Source organism: Sinohyriopsis cumingii, chromosome 7 (genome assembly GCF_028554795.1).
Source record: "Sinohyriopsis cumingii isolate HCF-2022 chromosome 7, ASM2855479v2, whole genome shotgun sequence".
Classification (NCBI taxonomy): Eukaryota; Metazoa; Mollusca; class Bivalvia; order Unionida; family Unionidae; genus Sinohyriopsis; species Sinohyriopsis cumingii.
The window spans coordinates 111,337,765-111,354,812 of record NC_142967.1 but is presented as its reverse complement, the minus strand read 5'-3'; positions in this window follow the sequence as shown (position 1 = coordinate 111,354,812).

Sequence of the window (17,048 nt, the reverse complement as noted above, 5' to 3'; positions counted from 1 at the left end):
GGATTCCAAGAAGCAGTGTACGAACTGTGGTTTTCAAAAGGTAATAAAGTTCCCAGGTATCCATGTTTTGTGCAGTTTTTATCTTCTTCACAGGTAATAATAAGTCATGAATTCGATCCTGACTTTTTGCTTGAAAATGTCTGACAAATAACCGTTTCTTCGCTTCGTCTCCCCACTCTGATTCAGGAGAGCTTCGATACGATGGATCTCTTGAGCGGTTAATGGTGGACAAGAATGTTCACGCAAGTCTTTATACCACTGGTGCAACACGACTTCGTCCGAGATGAGACTCCAAGCTTCGTCCAGATACTCGTCCAATTTTTCTTCTTGACTCAGCATCAGACATTTATCGTGTTGAATTTGACTGGGATGATCGTTTTGACATCCATAGCAATTTTTCTTGATCAATTCCGTAATTTTTTCGACCAAGTGTTTGGCAAAACAGGAGACTAAATGGGCTTCTTGTTCTGTCCATCTCGACTTCATCATGACAACTAATTCGTCTTTGTCTTGGGATTCTTCCAGGGTCTCCTCACATTTCATCTCCAAAGTTTCTCCACTAAGTAAAGAGGGATAACAGTCTTCCATGGCTTCTAATAGTCTAGAATGACTTCTCTCAAACTGTTGATTTCTATTGTATTATCAAATTTTGCATACAGGATGACGTTCACCGTTGCATCAGGGACTCGGTTTGCAAACTGAATTTCCACTCGAATCCGGCCGGATTTTATAGGGTGGAAATGTCCCTCGTCGCTGCCTTGGTCTGGAGTGAAATCGAAAGCCCACAAAACATAGCCTCCTGCATAATCGTCGTACGTAATACCGTGATTGGTGTTGGTTCCTAACTGTCCGGTGGCTTCGTACAGAGACAAGTACGACCTCAAGTAATTGTTCTTGGCACTAAAGTCAGGTTCAAAAGGTCGGGTACACAAGGTCTTGCCGTCGCGACTGACTTCGATCTTGAAGACGCCAAAGTGTCGAAAGTTGAAAGGATTTTTATCGACAGCTCCGTTGAAGGCCGTATTCTCGACGATACCAAGGATTAAACGTTTGGGTAGCTGTCATTGGAACAGATGATCTTCGATCATGGATCGCTGTCCAGCAGGAATAATGAACGTTTTCACTTCCACACGTCGTATGGGATACTTGGCGGTCGTTCTGCTTAACGTCTGACTGATGTCATTTCCCACTTTAGGTAACACTTCCACGCGTCGCACGTAGAGTCTGGCTTCTTGGATGACAGTTTTGTAATCGTTATTATTGGACAACAAATGGAAAGCGGCACTGCTATGATTCAGTCTCAAGCGGACATCCACTCCGTTCAGCAAATACTTTTCTTGTAACCACATGTCCAAATGTAAACGACCCATCAGTTCTAAACTACGACTTAGTGCAATTTTCTTTCTTCGTTCTATAAATCCCGATAGATTTTGAGCATCCCCATCAATTGTAGTGCTGTCAAACTTTGAACCTAATACGTCAGGCTTCCATACCACACAAGCATCCAGATGAGTGTTCTTGGCTTCTTTTCAGTACGTCAAGAGATTTTCCAGGTACGCTCGGTAAGGGTATCCATGCTGCTGCTGACCAGTTTGTTATTCAAGTACAAGTCCACTCCACTGAACAAGGAATGCATGAAATTGTTGACGGGAGCTACTCTGGACGTGTCAATGAGAGCGTCACCGTCCGCTTCGGTTACTTTGACTTTCAAGTACAGGTAACTGGTATTCAGATCGATGTAATCTTCGGGTTGTCCTTTGATTTCAAACTCGATGGGAGCAGAATCCGTCAAAGAGGAGACGGGATGAAATGCCACCCATTGGGATTCTTGCATCGTCATCATGATGGGTGGCATGGCAAACAGATCTAGTTCCGACTTGGAACAAGCGCAAGACTCTCGGTGCATCATTTTTTGTTCTTTCTCAATAATCGAAAACGTCTAAGTCTCGAACGGTTCTTCTTTTCTTTGCCTTTCTAGTTTTGGACGTGTGAAGTCTGGTGAAAGGGTGTTTTCTTCGTCGTCTCTTTCTGCCTTGTCCTTGCTGAATGCCTGACTCGGTAGCGTGCAGGATATTTATAGGTGTTTCTCATCGGCCCAAAAGGTATTTACCCGTTTGTAGCAAGACATTTTTGCCTGTCCTCAAGAAGGCTTCTTTAGGGTTTTGTTTGTCGATGATGACATTTTGGAGAAATTGTTTACCGTGTGTCGGTGCCGCATCTTTCAAGGCGTACAATCCGCGTGTCACCATCGGTTTCAACACAGGGGCCACCGAACGAAAGCCGATTTAAGCTTATCTCCTAAGCCGTGTCCTCGCTGTCGATCAACGCCTCGGTACACTGGATACATGACTTACGAGTCGTGAGAGAACCGTTTTCGAAAATGGAGTTTCACCGTGACTTTTCCTTTGGTGAATGGAATATTTTGTCCCTGATCTCAATTTATACCAATGTTGACCGTGTCCAAATACGACTTGCTGACAGGCAAATAGTGAGGATGTACAAATTCGCGGTGGACGTGATAAGTGTTTCCACCTTCCTCGTCAGTGGCCGTGGCAGAATCCACTTTGAAAGAAATGACACGCAGTAATGGCACGGAGGTGTGTCCCACCACGTTATACTCCACCACATCGGAGTACACAAACATCAAATTCAGTCCTTGGTTCAGTTCTACTGGGAAACAAAAATACTTGGCAAAAGTTTCGTTGTTGTAAATGACTGCTGATTCGACTTTTTGTTGTTCTACGTTCTTCCTCAGTTCCATGTCCCCGCCCAACATGACAAACAATTCAGGAAAAAATAAGAAAGACATGATTTTACTGTCAGGAAATTTCATCAGGAAGCGACGAGCTGCTTTATGGTACTCCATGGTGATACTTTTTCTAACACTTTCCAAAGCTTTAAGAAACACGACAATAAACCTGGAAGCTATGGTGCTGACCAAATGTTGACCACTAAAATAATAGCCTGCGGGAAGGGTCAAGACATAGCTGGTCCACTTGTGACCTTTGATGCCTATGTTTTTTTTTTTAATGATATTTTTCCCATGGGTATCCAAGTACTGTTGCATTTGTTCGTCATAAACTTCAACCTCAAAAAAAATTTCGACTGGGAAGGACATTGAGGACTTGGGTCGGGTGAATGGTTTCTACCAAAGCCACTTCCCAATGGGCTTCGTGATCTAATTGGATTTCCTGAGGTAATTTGGCCATGTAACAGCACAACGTGTTCTTGGGAAACACCTCCATGGAACTGTCACTGGGTAAGGTTAAGTGAAATTGGTTGTTATTGTTCATAATTCCAGAGTTTTGTGGCTGTCCGAGGGGTTACTGGACGTCAGAGGCGTGTCACCGCCCAAAATGGGGTTGTTGTTATTGGAGTGGTGACTGGCACTGGCACTGGACACAAGGTTCCCGTTGTTCCCGTTTGAGGTGAATTTCAGGGAGGGATTAGGAAGCAGGTAACCGATGCAACTGCTCAATAAAATGGTCCTCAATTGTTTGCCTCCTTGTTGCAAACTCAAATTGGCAGTGGCTGCCCCGATGACACAATACACCACGAAGGTTTGGCAGAAAAAGACGATTTGCGTTTTAGATGCACGTTCTCCACACCACACCCACAAGGGTTGCTTCTGTAAATCTTGCAGAGAAGAACTTGGTGAATGAGTGGTCGACGTAGCTGCGTCTGTGTGAAAGGGCATGATGGTCACTTCTTTTTATAGTCGATGACTTGCGAAGCGTCGATCCAAGAATCAAAACTGGGCGGGTATCCTTTCAAACGTTCTTTGACCTCTTTGACACGTCGTTTGCCCACTTTACGGGTTCTGCGTTCGAGAATGCTTTCGATGTCGTACACGTCGTCTTCTTTTTTGGTAACACGTTGTAACTCGGGCAAATAAAACGTTCCTTTTAGTACTTCTCCGTTCATGTCTTCCAATTTATAGACGGCAGGATCACGACCATGCACTCGTCCAGTGACACGAAACAATTCGGTCGTCCAGTTAGGTAAGTAACCTTTGTCGAAAGTGCGTTTGGTTTTGCCAATGCTTACCCAATCTCCTATGGTTAACACTCCACTTTTCTTGGGGACAGCCCTCGTCGGGGACGTACCAAACAGGCGCTCAAACACTAGCACTTCGTTCTCGGGAGTCACGTCTTGCGGGGCACGTCCAATGCTTCGATGGTAAGATTGGCTGTACGCTTGCACCAGGTGCGGTAAGATGTCGATGTACTTTAGAGTGTGGTGATGCGTAAAATATTTCCACATGCGTTCTTTGAAAGTGCGTTGAAAACGTTCCACGATACTGGCTTTGGTTTCGGGGTTCTCGGTGGTAAAAACATGAATGTCACGTTTCTTTAATTCTTTTTGGAAAGCTTGGTTCAGAAATTCGGTACCTTTGTCCGTTTGCCATCGAAGAGGGTGACGACCGCTTTGTTTCAACACTCGTTGCAGGGCTCGCACTAACTCGCTGCTCGATTTGGAAGTCAAGGGCACGAACCAGGCAAATTTGGAAAAGACGTCGATGACACAAAACAAATATTTGTAGCCGCGATTGTAGCTGGCCAAATGAGAGACATCGGCTAAGTCGGCTTGCCATTGATGATCGATGCCTTCCACTCGGGTACGACTTCTGGAAAACTTGCGTCGAATGGGTTTGTGTAAAGTGTAAGTAGCTTGTTCTTATAACCATCGTTGCACTTGAGGTAAACGGAGACTTTTCAGTCGAGTTTTGGCAGCACGATACAATTTTTGAACTCCTGCGTAACCTGCAGGATGGGAGGGATCGTAATAAATGCTGGCTAACACCTTCTCCATTTTGTGTGTGTGTGTGTGTTAATAAGTCACCCACTCTTCGGTGATGCTACTTTGGGTGGGACGAAAGGGTAGTTTGGAAACGGATTTACGTGTCCGATGGGCTACGGGAGTAGAAGTCGAAGGTAGTGGTGGAGGTGGCAATGGAATGGATTTGGTTTTCTTTTCTTTTTTAACTACTGGTTTCCCTTCTTTCTTTTTCACTTCTGTCGAAGGAGGAGTGGACATCATCTTTTTAACTCAAGCTTTCATTTCTTCTCGTTGGGGCGTGGGGGACGGGGTCAACAAGGGTGCTGCAATCTTACTAGACATGGGAGCTGCTGACGGTGTTTGAAACATTTCTTGTATCTCTTCTTCCTCAGGCCTTCGTGGGGTAGCATCTCTGATGACCCCTGGGGATGGTAGTAGTGGTGGTGGCAGTGGTTATGGTGTGGGGGATGGACTTTTCATCAAGGTCTTAAAATCTTTCAGAGTGAGAAGAGCTGTTTCGTCTAAAGCTTTTTGGTGAAAGAGTTGCAGTCGTTGCAAGAGTTGACCGTACTTTTGCAATTTTTCTGTTTCGGACAAATCTCGGCGATCCATCAAGGACTGTAATTCGTGTTGTAACTGGGACATCTCGCTCAAATTGGGATTGGGAGGTAAATGCGGGGTGCATTGTTCTTGCCAACGATGGTATTCCATCCATCGTTTGTAAGGCACTAAAGCTAGTTTTCGTCCTTCCATGGGATATCAAGGGTCGATTCTGAGATCTTGGGACTCCAGAGGTCCTTTTTATCTTGCTCCCATCAGTCCTCCCAACACGGTTCCCAAGACTCCTTTCAGTAAGGGACCTAGGAAGAGGGCTAAAATTCCTCCACGTTGGACCAACATCTTCTTCTTTTGTCCGATGGGGATTTTCTTTTGATCCATTTGGTGCAGAACGTGACGATGTTTGCCTAAGCATTGTTTCTGGTGTTTGGACAAAGTGATCGTGCCTTTCAACACGTTCAAACAACATTCACACACGGTATCGATGACCTCTTTGGAGGCCGTTTGAATGAGTTTTTTCCGTAGGAGTGAAGAAGCTTTGGACAGGACAGATAACATGTCCCCATGTTTGACTAAACGTGGAGGCAGTCCTTTCCTTTTATTTCCTTGGGGTTTAGAAGAGGAATGTTTTCTGCAGGGGGACATCTTTGCTTGTGGGTTCCGGGACATTCACCAAACAGACACTAACATCGATGACTTAACACACGCCCTTTTATCTTTTTTGGGGTGGGCTATCGCTTTGTCATAAAGGTGACAACGTTTTTTCCAAAATCGCCAAGGAATCCTCCCCTTTGTTGACGCCTCTTTTTCTTGGAACGACTGTATCTTTTCTTAGGGTAACGTCGATGCTCGTATCAACTTCAGGACAGGCATGACACGTCGTTCAGGGGTACGTAACGGACTAAATCGAGCCAGTTCTTGCTTGGACAAATCCAGTAAACTTTGTAACATGCCCGATCTTTCTTGCACTTTGATTTTGGGAGCAGGTACTTTGTGAGCCGCGGCCACTGCCGCTAAACAGGAGGGTCCTGCCACTGGGGAAGTTCTTGGGGTCATCAACGGAGAAGTTCTTGGTGTGATCAACGTCTCCAAATACTTCTCAGTTCTTGGTGTCATCAACGGAGAAGTGACTGAACATGAGGCTACCGGAGACGCGGTCACCGTCGTGGCAGGTCGTGGTTTGCGAGTGTAAGGTTGCGTCCTGGCCGAAGTGCCTCTCTTGCGACTAGTTTTCTTCTGAGGGCTTTTCTTTTTTTAATGGACTTTTTCTGTTTCTTTTTCTGGGGGCTTTTCTTTTTCCGGGGTGGCGTCTGGTAAGAGGAAGGTCCCGCCACTGGAGAAGTTCTTGGAGACACAGGTCTCTTTGGGGACCTGGTCTTTTTTTTTCTTCTTGGAGCTTCATTTGACTTCTTTTTTCTTGGGGAGAACTATGTGAGCATTAGGATCCCATCTTAAGAGAGAGCGAATGATGACCGCAGACCTCAGTTTGGTTACCAACACCGGAGTGTGTTACCCTCGAAGAAGTTATCGATGAATGGACACAAGCACGTCCGGAAACTCCTCTTGATGCTATCCGCGAAGGAGCTCCTGAAATTCTCAAGATTAGACTCAAAAACAGTGAAAGTACAGCGAAAGATCTTGGACGAAGAATAATCGGTAAATTTACTCAGGGTGCAGCATTTGATCATAAAATGCATCACTCGCGGTTGATTATCGATGAAGCTGAATTGGATTTTATAATCGCCGACGCGGTTGCCAGAGACATATTTTGTAATCGGGAGGATGTGTTCTTGTCCGACGGAAAAAAGTTGGGCACAATTGTAAGTTATATCGACGGAGAATCGCCTCAATACACACATTTGAGATCTTCAATGCTGGCATGCTGGCTTATGTTTCTATAAATTTGTTATCGATGGTAAATCGATTTCCAGACACGGCAGTCAGAGTTGCCACGGATTCATTTTATATTGATTAAAATTATTCAGAATCACTGACCGATATAATGAAATTCTGTGGCGGAGATGAATGGAGTTCGTGGAGAATAAAAGTGGAGATGTTACACGAGTATTGTGAATCCGCTGATGTTGCAATAGAGGATAATTATTATAAATCCGAGATGCCAGAAATATCTTCCGCACCGTCTGTATATGATCCAATCACCAGACACAAAACTGTTTATTTGAACGGGCCGGGCGGGTCTGGTAAGACAACTCGAGCGATTGAATTATTTGGAAAATCAGATATGATTGTGCTAACACCTACACACAGGCTTGCCAGGGAGATGAAACAGCGAGGAGTCAATTCTTGTACTTATCACAGTTTTTTCAAATATAGCGGCGGTGTGTGGACGTCAGATCGAATGGGAACAAAATATATCAATGATATAATAATTTGGGATGAGATATGTACGGTGCCGCTGGAAACGTTAAAAACATTTCTTGATTGGCTGTTAACGAAAAATACTGCAGTGATTATGTGCGGCGATCACGGTCAACCACCTCCGTTTGTCGGCGCATCTCCGCATGATTGGCTGAGGAATTTTGTTGATTATTACGAAGAAGTGTCTGATGATTACCGAGCACTTGATGCAACGCTGCAAGAATTTAAAACATTAATCAGGCTACAACCGAATAAAATTCAATGTGAAATCATGCGCAAGATGATTCCTGAAACTTCGATGAGTGACTTTTTACGCGCGTGGAAACCAGACGATTTGATAGTGGCAAGTAGAAAGATAGTCAGAGACACACTTCAACAACAGCTATTTCAATTACAACAAGAAAAGTTTCCAATGCTGCCAACGCCGTTATGTTATAGACCAGCTGATACTCGGTTACAAAATACAGATGTTGATATTCCAGGAAAAACAGAGAAACAGAATTTAGTATTGAATGATATTGTGTTAGTTGACATCGATGCTGTCGAGGATGCACTAAAAATGAATAAATCCCCGTGGACGCTAGGATACGCTATGACCATTCATTGTTCTCAAGGACTGACTATCTCTGATACAACTGTCTGGATCGTTGATGTTCGAATCGAATGGTCGAACTTAGTCTACTTGGCTGTGTCCAGAGTCAGAAGAATATCTCAACTGCGAAGAATTGTCTTAAATGAATCAAACGCTGATAAAATTAATAATGAAAACAACAGCGATGGTGATGTAATAAGAAAAAAACTCGCCGGTTACAAACAAAGTGACAAAAAAAATAATCGCGATTTTGATCTTGATGTTGAATTTATTAACGCGTTGAAACAACAGCAGAATAATCACTGTGCGAGCTGTAATTGTATAATGCTATGGCAGTATTCGAATAAAAATTCAAGACAATTTACCGTAGACAGAAAAGATAACAATCGCGGTCATACACGTGATAATGTCATGTTGACCTGTCTTGAGTGTAATCGACGTCGGGGTGCCAGCGCTAGTTAAGTCATTGAAATCACTTCAGTGATTTTGGCGGCAATTGTGTGTCCTCGGGAATTACCTGAAGTTGTTCACGGGTGAATCCACGTTGAGGAGCAGTTGAATCTAATCTATAGATTGCTGGTCTGCCAGTGGATCTTGTCACGGTGGATATCTTATGTGTGGTAACACTCCAAATGGGATCAGTCGCTCTTCGTTTACTACCTTCAAGTTCACCTGGTTCATATTAATATCTTACAGTAACATTACCCAGTATTTGCTGTTTATCTTTCTTTCGTTGTAGTGGAATATTTTTTTTCGTGATCGCGATGGCAGGTTTCATGTTGGTTGTTCGAGTTATTTCATTATTTAGCGCAGTTATCACACCTGGTAATCTTGCAACCCATTCGCTCGATCTCGTATCTTGAATGAATTCCTTCGCTTATTGATATCCAAATAACCGCTCAGCAAGTGTTCTATTGAATCGCTCAACAATTGCCTGATCACGGTGAATTTCAGTGTATCCTCGTCGTATGGTGACGTTATGTTGTTTCATCAACGATGATACTGCACCTTGAAATTCTTTGCCAGGATCAACTTGTAATAAATTTGGCCATCGTAGGGGTCCTCGCCGATAAATTATTTCAAACGCAGAAGCATCCTCAGATGCTGTTTTAGTTGTTAACGGTTCCGCATCTTTGTATCTACTGGCAACATCAACTATGGTTAACGCGTACTTGTATGTACGTCTTCAGATAGTATCATGTGGCAGAAATAATATATCAGCCTGATGAACCTCATTTGGTACACTAACATCGAAATGCGCAAAGTGAATTTGTTTAGGGCGCGGTAAATAAATTTGCCATATTGCCTGTCTGGATAACCAATTTTTGGCAGTAACTGCTGTAACTTTTTACTGCTTCAGCGAGTTTACTAATTGCTGCGTTACCTCTCCAGTATCCGCTTGGGGAATAATAAATCGACTCCATTGGAAATGCTTGCATTTCTATTAATTACCCAGCGCCTAATACAAGTTTAGATTTCATTGCAGTTTTTATCAACCAGGATGCTAGCCTCTCCTTGAAAGATTTATCAGGGATGGCATTTAACGCGTGAATTAATTTCACATCCGCGAGATGGCGCTGTTGTAAATCCTTGTTTCGGTAAGCTACATCATGAGCATGACACGCCTTATCAATAGCGTTTATCGGATACTCACCTGGTTTTGGTTGATCCTGAGCATCAAGTCTGATATCAAGTCGGGTTCCAGGACCACAGTAATTATATCCTGGAAGATGTTTTTCTCCTGGGTATTTAGCCCACGGAGCCCCTGGCAGCGCTGTTAACTTGGCTGCGATATCACCTCCGTTTTTTTTTTTAATAAATCTAAAAAATTTTATACCGCATCGTTCACACTTGCCTGTAAGCGCTTGTCGATTATTTTTTGTTGTAATTGTTGTTGTATCCGTAGTTGGGGTATGTGCTCGGCATTTCACACAATATAAATTCATATTTATTTTATGATATATCTAATGGAGATCACTGACTTTTCTGCGTCAAAGCGACGAGAGCCAATCAAACATAACTCAGTGCTACCAAATTCTATTCGAATGATTATTATAGGTCCATCTGTGTCGGGTAAGACACAGTTGTTACTTAATTTAATAATGAAGTGGATGAAGTGGGATAAATTATATTTGATAGCCCCGTCTGTGGACGATCAGTGGTGTTATCAGGTGCTAAAATTTTTTAACGAAAATGCAAAATCGATAATGGAAAATCAAAGTGATTTTCACGAAGATGTTATTGATTTTATAACCGATATCAATGAAGCATCGAGTATCGATGATATTGATGGGAGTATTAATAATTTAGTCGTGTACGATGATATCATGCTGGACAAACAATCAAACCCTGCCAGGATATTTTCACGTGGCAGGCATAAAAACACCGATGTGATTTATGTAACTCAACGTTATACACAAATACCAAAAGTGATCAGAGATAACTGTAACATTCTCGCGGTATTTAACGGCGTTGACGCACATACGCTACAAAATATTCATCGAACTTGGTGCAGCGGTGACATGGACATCAATACATTCAGAAATTTCTTTAGTCGTGCTCAGGCAAAACCACACGGATTTGTAACAATAAATTTACATGATCCTCGGACACGGTATCGAGTTGGGTTAGATACAATTTTTAACTAGAAATCCTGAAGGATTAAAAATATTTACATCGCTAGCAGCAGAGAGACTGAGCCCCAAGTGTTTCGTCGACCGTCCCCCCGGTCAAGAAGTATTTTTATAGTGAGTTATCTTTGTCGAAATAACCCTTCTAGCCAGAAAAGAGGATTTAGTCATCATAGTTTTCTGAATAGAAGGATTATTTTTGTGAAATAAGACCTTCTATCAGAAAAGTTTTCGATAGATGGTCCTGGTGGACGAAATAGTTGGTGGGCTCCGTCTCTCTGCTGCTGGCTTTAGTAATTGCAATGATTATCTTAAATAGATAAATCCTCTCGAATTATATCTGGCTTCAGAAACATAAGTGGATTCCCAGAGACTGGCCTGAAACGGGAATGAATTATTTGTTTATCAAATCCTTATTTATACACATTTTTATTTGATTAATAATGTAATGGAATGTGAAGATTTCAAATCGAAACACTTAGTCTAACTGTACATAAGACTAGCAATGGACTCTTCCTACGTCTACGTGTTGTTTACGACTTACAACATTGGACAACACATATGCACACAATATAAATTAAATATAAGTAGTAAATGGGGTGAGATTAGCGTCAATGGGAATTAGCATTACAGAGACCCCTGGGTCAGATTAGCGTCAAGGGAAATTTAACATGGAGAAAAATCGTGGGTCAGATTAGCGTCAAGGGAAATTAACATGGAGAAAAATCGTGGGACGGTTTAGCGTCAAAGGAATTTAAACAGGGTGGGACTTTATAGCGTCAAGGGAAATTGAACATGGGATTTTTTTGTTTTTTTAAATTTTTTTAAAAAAGGGGTAGGCAATGGAAAGGCTATCTCTTTTCGAGAAATATGGCTGGCCCTGAAAAGGGCCTTTGGGTTTATGTTAATATTAATATTAACATAGATGGCATCTGTCACATCTTCTTCTTCTTCTTAAACTGCTTCTAACTGCCGGTCCATACACAAGTACCCTCTTGAGACATCCTTGTCTTTCTATGTAAACTCTCCTCATCCATTGACTAGTATCTGTCCTATCAACAACAGTCCACTTGGACCTGACATACATGAGCATGTCCGTCCTAAACATCATGGAAGACACAAGGGTGGATGACTCAACTGTGGTCCACATCTTGAAGCGACGAGAATAGGTGAATCAATGCAGTGAACTGCGCTTATTTATAGGTACAGGAAGGATTGAAACGGATTGAATTCATTCACCAATCCGAACACGCGTTACAAAATTCAGTCAGCTCGCATCCAATCCGAAGAGAGCGGTCTGTGACGTCACGTGGTCTATATAGATTCGTTAGCGCTTGTGTGCAGTCAATCTATGCGACAGTGATTCAACATGACGGAAACTCGGAAAACGATCCATTGGGGTGCACCAGCAGGGGAGACTGCCCAAGGGAACCCGGACTTACTTTCAGAAGAGGTGAATTGGGATTTTGTGGATTTTCTTACCTCGCAAGAATTTGTTCCGGAACCTTCGTTACCTTCTTCATTACCGCAAGTGGAGAATTTTAGACAGAGACAGAAAGAAGAATTGGAGAAATTTATGCAACGACAAAAGGAAGCGGAACAAGCTTTTCTCCTACAGCAACAGCAACAGCAACAAGAAGAGGTAAGAAAAAAACAACAGCAACAACAGCAAGAAGAAGTAGCAGCAAAGAAACAAGAGGGTGAAAATCAAACGGCTACGGTACTGTTGGACATTTTAGCGGAGTTAAGAAGTCTGAAACAAATGTATCAGACTTCTTTATCACGACCGAAGAGAATACGACCTTCCCGAGCTAAACACGCCAACCCTGTGACTAAGCCTGTCGTACCACCCTTAGTGATTTCAACCCAATCATCAGAAGTAGGCCTTGGCCGTGGCAAAGGCTTAAGGCAGTTAAAGTTGATTGGTTAAACTCACCCCTACACCAAAATAAAAAGGCCCTTTTCAGGGCCACCCACATTTCTCGAAAAGAAATACAATTTCAATTTGCCAATAACTCAAAAATAAACCCCACCCATTTTACCCTTATAGTACGTGTCTGTGTATGAGTGCGTGAGTGTAGCTTCTTATTTTAAAATCAAAACTCAAAGACACTTACCTTATATCATTCATGTATTCTTTTATCCATTTTTTACAATCCAATTCACAGCACAACACTTTAATTAAAAGTTCATTGACTTCTTCTTTCTCCTTGTTTAGTCTCTCTGTTTTTTGAATTTCTTCACCGTTTTTTCCTCATTTTCTTCCCTTCTTCTTTTCTTCTCCTGTTTCTTTGCTTCTTTTAAATAGAATTGTCTTCTTTCTTCCTCTGAAGAATCCCTCTCTTCTTTCGAAGAATCCATCTCTTCTTCCGAAGAATCCCTCTCTTCTTCTGAAGAATCCTTCTTTTCTTCTGACTCCTCTTGTTTCTTTTTTCGGCAATCTGGAGACCAATGTCCTTTTTCTTTACAATAATAACAGGTATCTTGACTTTTGTCTTTTTTAGCCCCTGTTTTTTTTCTTTTTTGACGGTCTGGACACTCTGAAGACCAATGCCCTTTCTTCTGACAGATATAGCAAGTATCTTGACTTTTATCTCGAAAGGAAGGAGAGTAGTCCGTGGGCTGGTCTGAAGAGAATTTTCTAATGACCCCTCGCAAAGCTCTGATGAAACGTTCCATCTGGGTAGTCTCTTCCATCGTTGTGCTCGGTTTGAGAGTGAAATAAATAGTGAAAGGACAAGACACACACCCTTTTATATACGCTGGTTTGTCATGACTATAAATTAGTCTATGGTGTTTAAACTTGAGTCATTTGACGTTTTGCACTGAAGATGAAACGATCCTATTCATTCGAGAAGAAAAAAGAAGAAAGTAAGAGGCAGAAACGTGATCTATCGCCTCGTACCAGAGCTGAAGTCTTGGCACAAATTCATGCCAGTGATTTTGAAGAGGACATGAGTGAACCAGAATCCGAACCCTCTAAACCAAGTTCGCCACTCTTAGTCAACCCTGAAAAATACTATTCCATTCGAGAGACGGAAAAGCGCTCCTCTAGAAAATTTAGAACCACGGCTTACAAATACATGGTGAAGTTTAAAGATTTCAAGGCTGAAGTACCGTTAGAGAAAGCAGAAGGGTTCATCACCGGAGTGTGGGATTCTTTGCTCACCACACTCAAGCGACAATGTCAACCCAAAGAAGACGATCGCTTGAGACTTTCCATACAACACGACTGTTTGAAATCCCCTGTTTGGATCGAGTTTAGCACCCCTGCAGAATTGACCACTTCCAAAGTCATGGACAAAATTCAACACGTACAACAATCCAATGATCAGTTTGACATCACCGATGGAAAAGCCACACTGGACATGACCCACGTCTCTCCTCCTCAAGGGACTGGACGCAAAAAGATGTTACTGGTGGACGACCTTCGCAACACCAAAAAGAGTCTCGTCCGAATTAACAACCCTCAAGACCAGATGTGTTTAGCCCGTGCCATCGTGGTGGGACGAACCTATGCCAACAAGAACGACACGGTAGAATGGAAAAGAACCTGGAAAACTATTCAACAATCCGACCGAGCCAAACAACGAAATGAAGCAGAACTCCTGTTACAACAAGCCGGACTGTCCAAAGACACACCCTGTGGCATTCCTGAGATGCAAAAATTGCAAGATGCCCTAGCTCCACGCTACACCTTGAAAGTGCACCCTCAAGAAATGCGTGGAACTCTGTTGTTTCGAGGCCAAGATTTTAAGGACGGAAAATATATTCATGTCTATCATCACGATGACCATTTCGATACCATTACCAGTATCACTGGATTCCTGGGATACAGTTATTATTGTGAGAAATGTGACTATGGTTATAACAATCGAGAGCAACACAAGCATTGTGGAATGAAATGCCCAGGATGTTTGGCCTCTGCACCCTGTCTCAGCGAAGGACCAGTGCCTTGTTCGACTTGTTTGCGCACGTTTGTCAGTCCTACCTGTTACCAACAACATCTGAAGACGCAAGGTTCACAGCAGAAATGTGCTTGTCAACTCTTGAAATTGTGCCCTACGTGTAGACAAGGCATACGTACCAATAGTACCAAGGCACACGTATGTTCAGGAAAAAAAAAATGTCACATTTGTCACCGCATCGTGGACTTGGAACACCAATGCTACGTGCAAAAATACCAACCCCCACCAGAGAAAGAGGACGGTCACAAGAAGAAAGGCAATTTCATCTTTTTCGATTTCGAATGCATGCAAGAGACCGGCATTCACATTCCTAATTTCTGCGTGGCTCATCGAGCGTGCGAGAAGTGCATTCAAGAACCTATCTTCAGTCATTGCCCTCACTGCAGCAAGATTCCCGGAGGGCGTGAAAAAATCTTTCGGGGACCAAACACGTTAGCCGATTTTACCCAATGGGTCTTAGACCCCATCGACAAGACGTGGAGCCTAGAGGACATCGAACGTTACGGAGATTGTCATCGTCATGCCACGGTGATGGCTCACAATTTCTCCGGATACGATGGACAGTTTCTTCTCAGATACTATACGGAACAAGGCACCGAACGTCCTAAAGTCACTTTGAACGGAGCCAAAATCATTTTCATGCAAGTGGGACAAGTACAGTTTAAAGATTCGATGAGTTACTTGGCCATGCCTTTGAGTCGAATGCCTAAAACGTTTGGAATGACAGCAATGGCTAAAGGGTACTTTCCACACTTTTTCAATACGGAAGCCAATCAACACGCCGTTCTACCCCATTTACCTGAGGCTCACTATTACGACCCCGACAACATGCGTACCGAACAACGAGAAGCTTTCTACGCTTGGTACCAGGCTCATGCCTCTGACCCCTTCGACTTTCAGGAAGAAATGTTAAAGTATTGTCGTTCCGACGTGGACATTTTACGACGTTGCTGTGGAAAATTTCGAGAACTGTTCATGGAACACGGAGGGGTCGATCCTTTGAAAGAAGCTTGCACCATTGCCAAAGCGTGTTCCTTAGTGTACCGCCAACGATTCATGCCTGAAAACACCGTGGCTGTCATCAGTCCTCAAACGACCCACTATGTCAAGCGTCAATACTCGGTCAAAGCCCTACGTTGGTTACATTACTTGTGCGACAAGGAAGACAAATGGATTCAGCATGCCCGCAACGGAGGAGGCGAAAAGACCATCGGAACGTATTCGGTCGATGGCTGGGACTTAGAAAACCCCAAGATCGTGTACGAGTTTAACGGTTGCTTATTTCACGGATGTCCCGTCTGTTACCCTGACAGTGACACTAAAAATCAGTTTTTGCAACGAACCATGGAAGACTTGTACCAGGACACTTGTCAGCGACGCCTAAAGTTAGAACAGCAAGGATACCAAGTGGTGGAAATGTTGGAACACGAGTACGATCACCGTTTGAAAACCGATCCCGAGTTTAAACGCCTCGTGGAAAGTTACCAGTTCATGGACCCGCTGAACCCGAGGGATAGTTTGTACGGAGGAAGGACCAATGCCACCTGTTTGCTGTACCAAGCCGACGAAGAGAAAGGAGAAGAAATCAAATACTTGGACGTGTGTTCGCTGTATCCCTACGTGTGCAAATATTGTCGCTTTCCTGTAGGGCACCCGCAATTGTTCACGGAACACATCGACCTGAAAAACATTCGACAATACGAAGGCTTGATCAAGTGTAAAGTTTTGCCTCCCACGAACCTATACCATCCCGTCTTACCTCACCATTGTCAAGGCAAACTGATGTTTCCCTTGTGCCGTACTTGTGCCGAAACGTGCAACCAGGACCAACCTTGCCATCACAGCCAGGAAGAACGTGCCTTGACGGGAACCTGGGTCAGCGTGGAATTGTTCAAAGCTCTGGACATGGGATACCAACTGTTAGAAGTGTACGAAATTTGCCACTTTCCCAAGACACAACAGTACCACAAGGGTGACCCTACTCAGAAAGGCATTTTCGCCGACTACGTGGATGCCTTTTTGAAACTGAAACAAGAAGCCAGCGGCTATCCTTCCTGGTGTCACACTCCCGAAGACTAAATACAATTCAAAGAGAAATACTATGCACAAGAAGGCATCTCTTTAGACCACATCGAAAAAAAC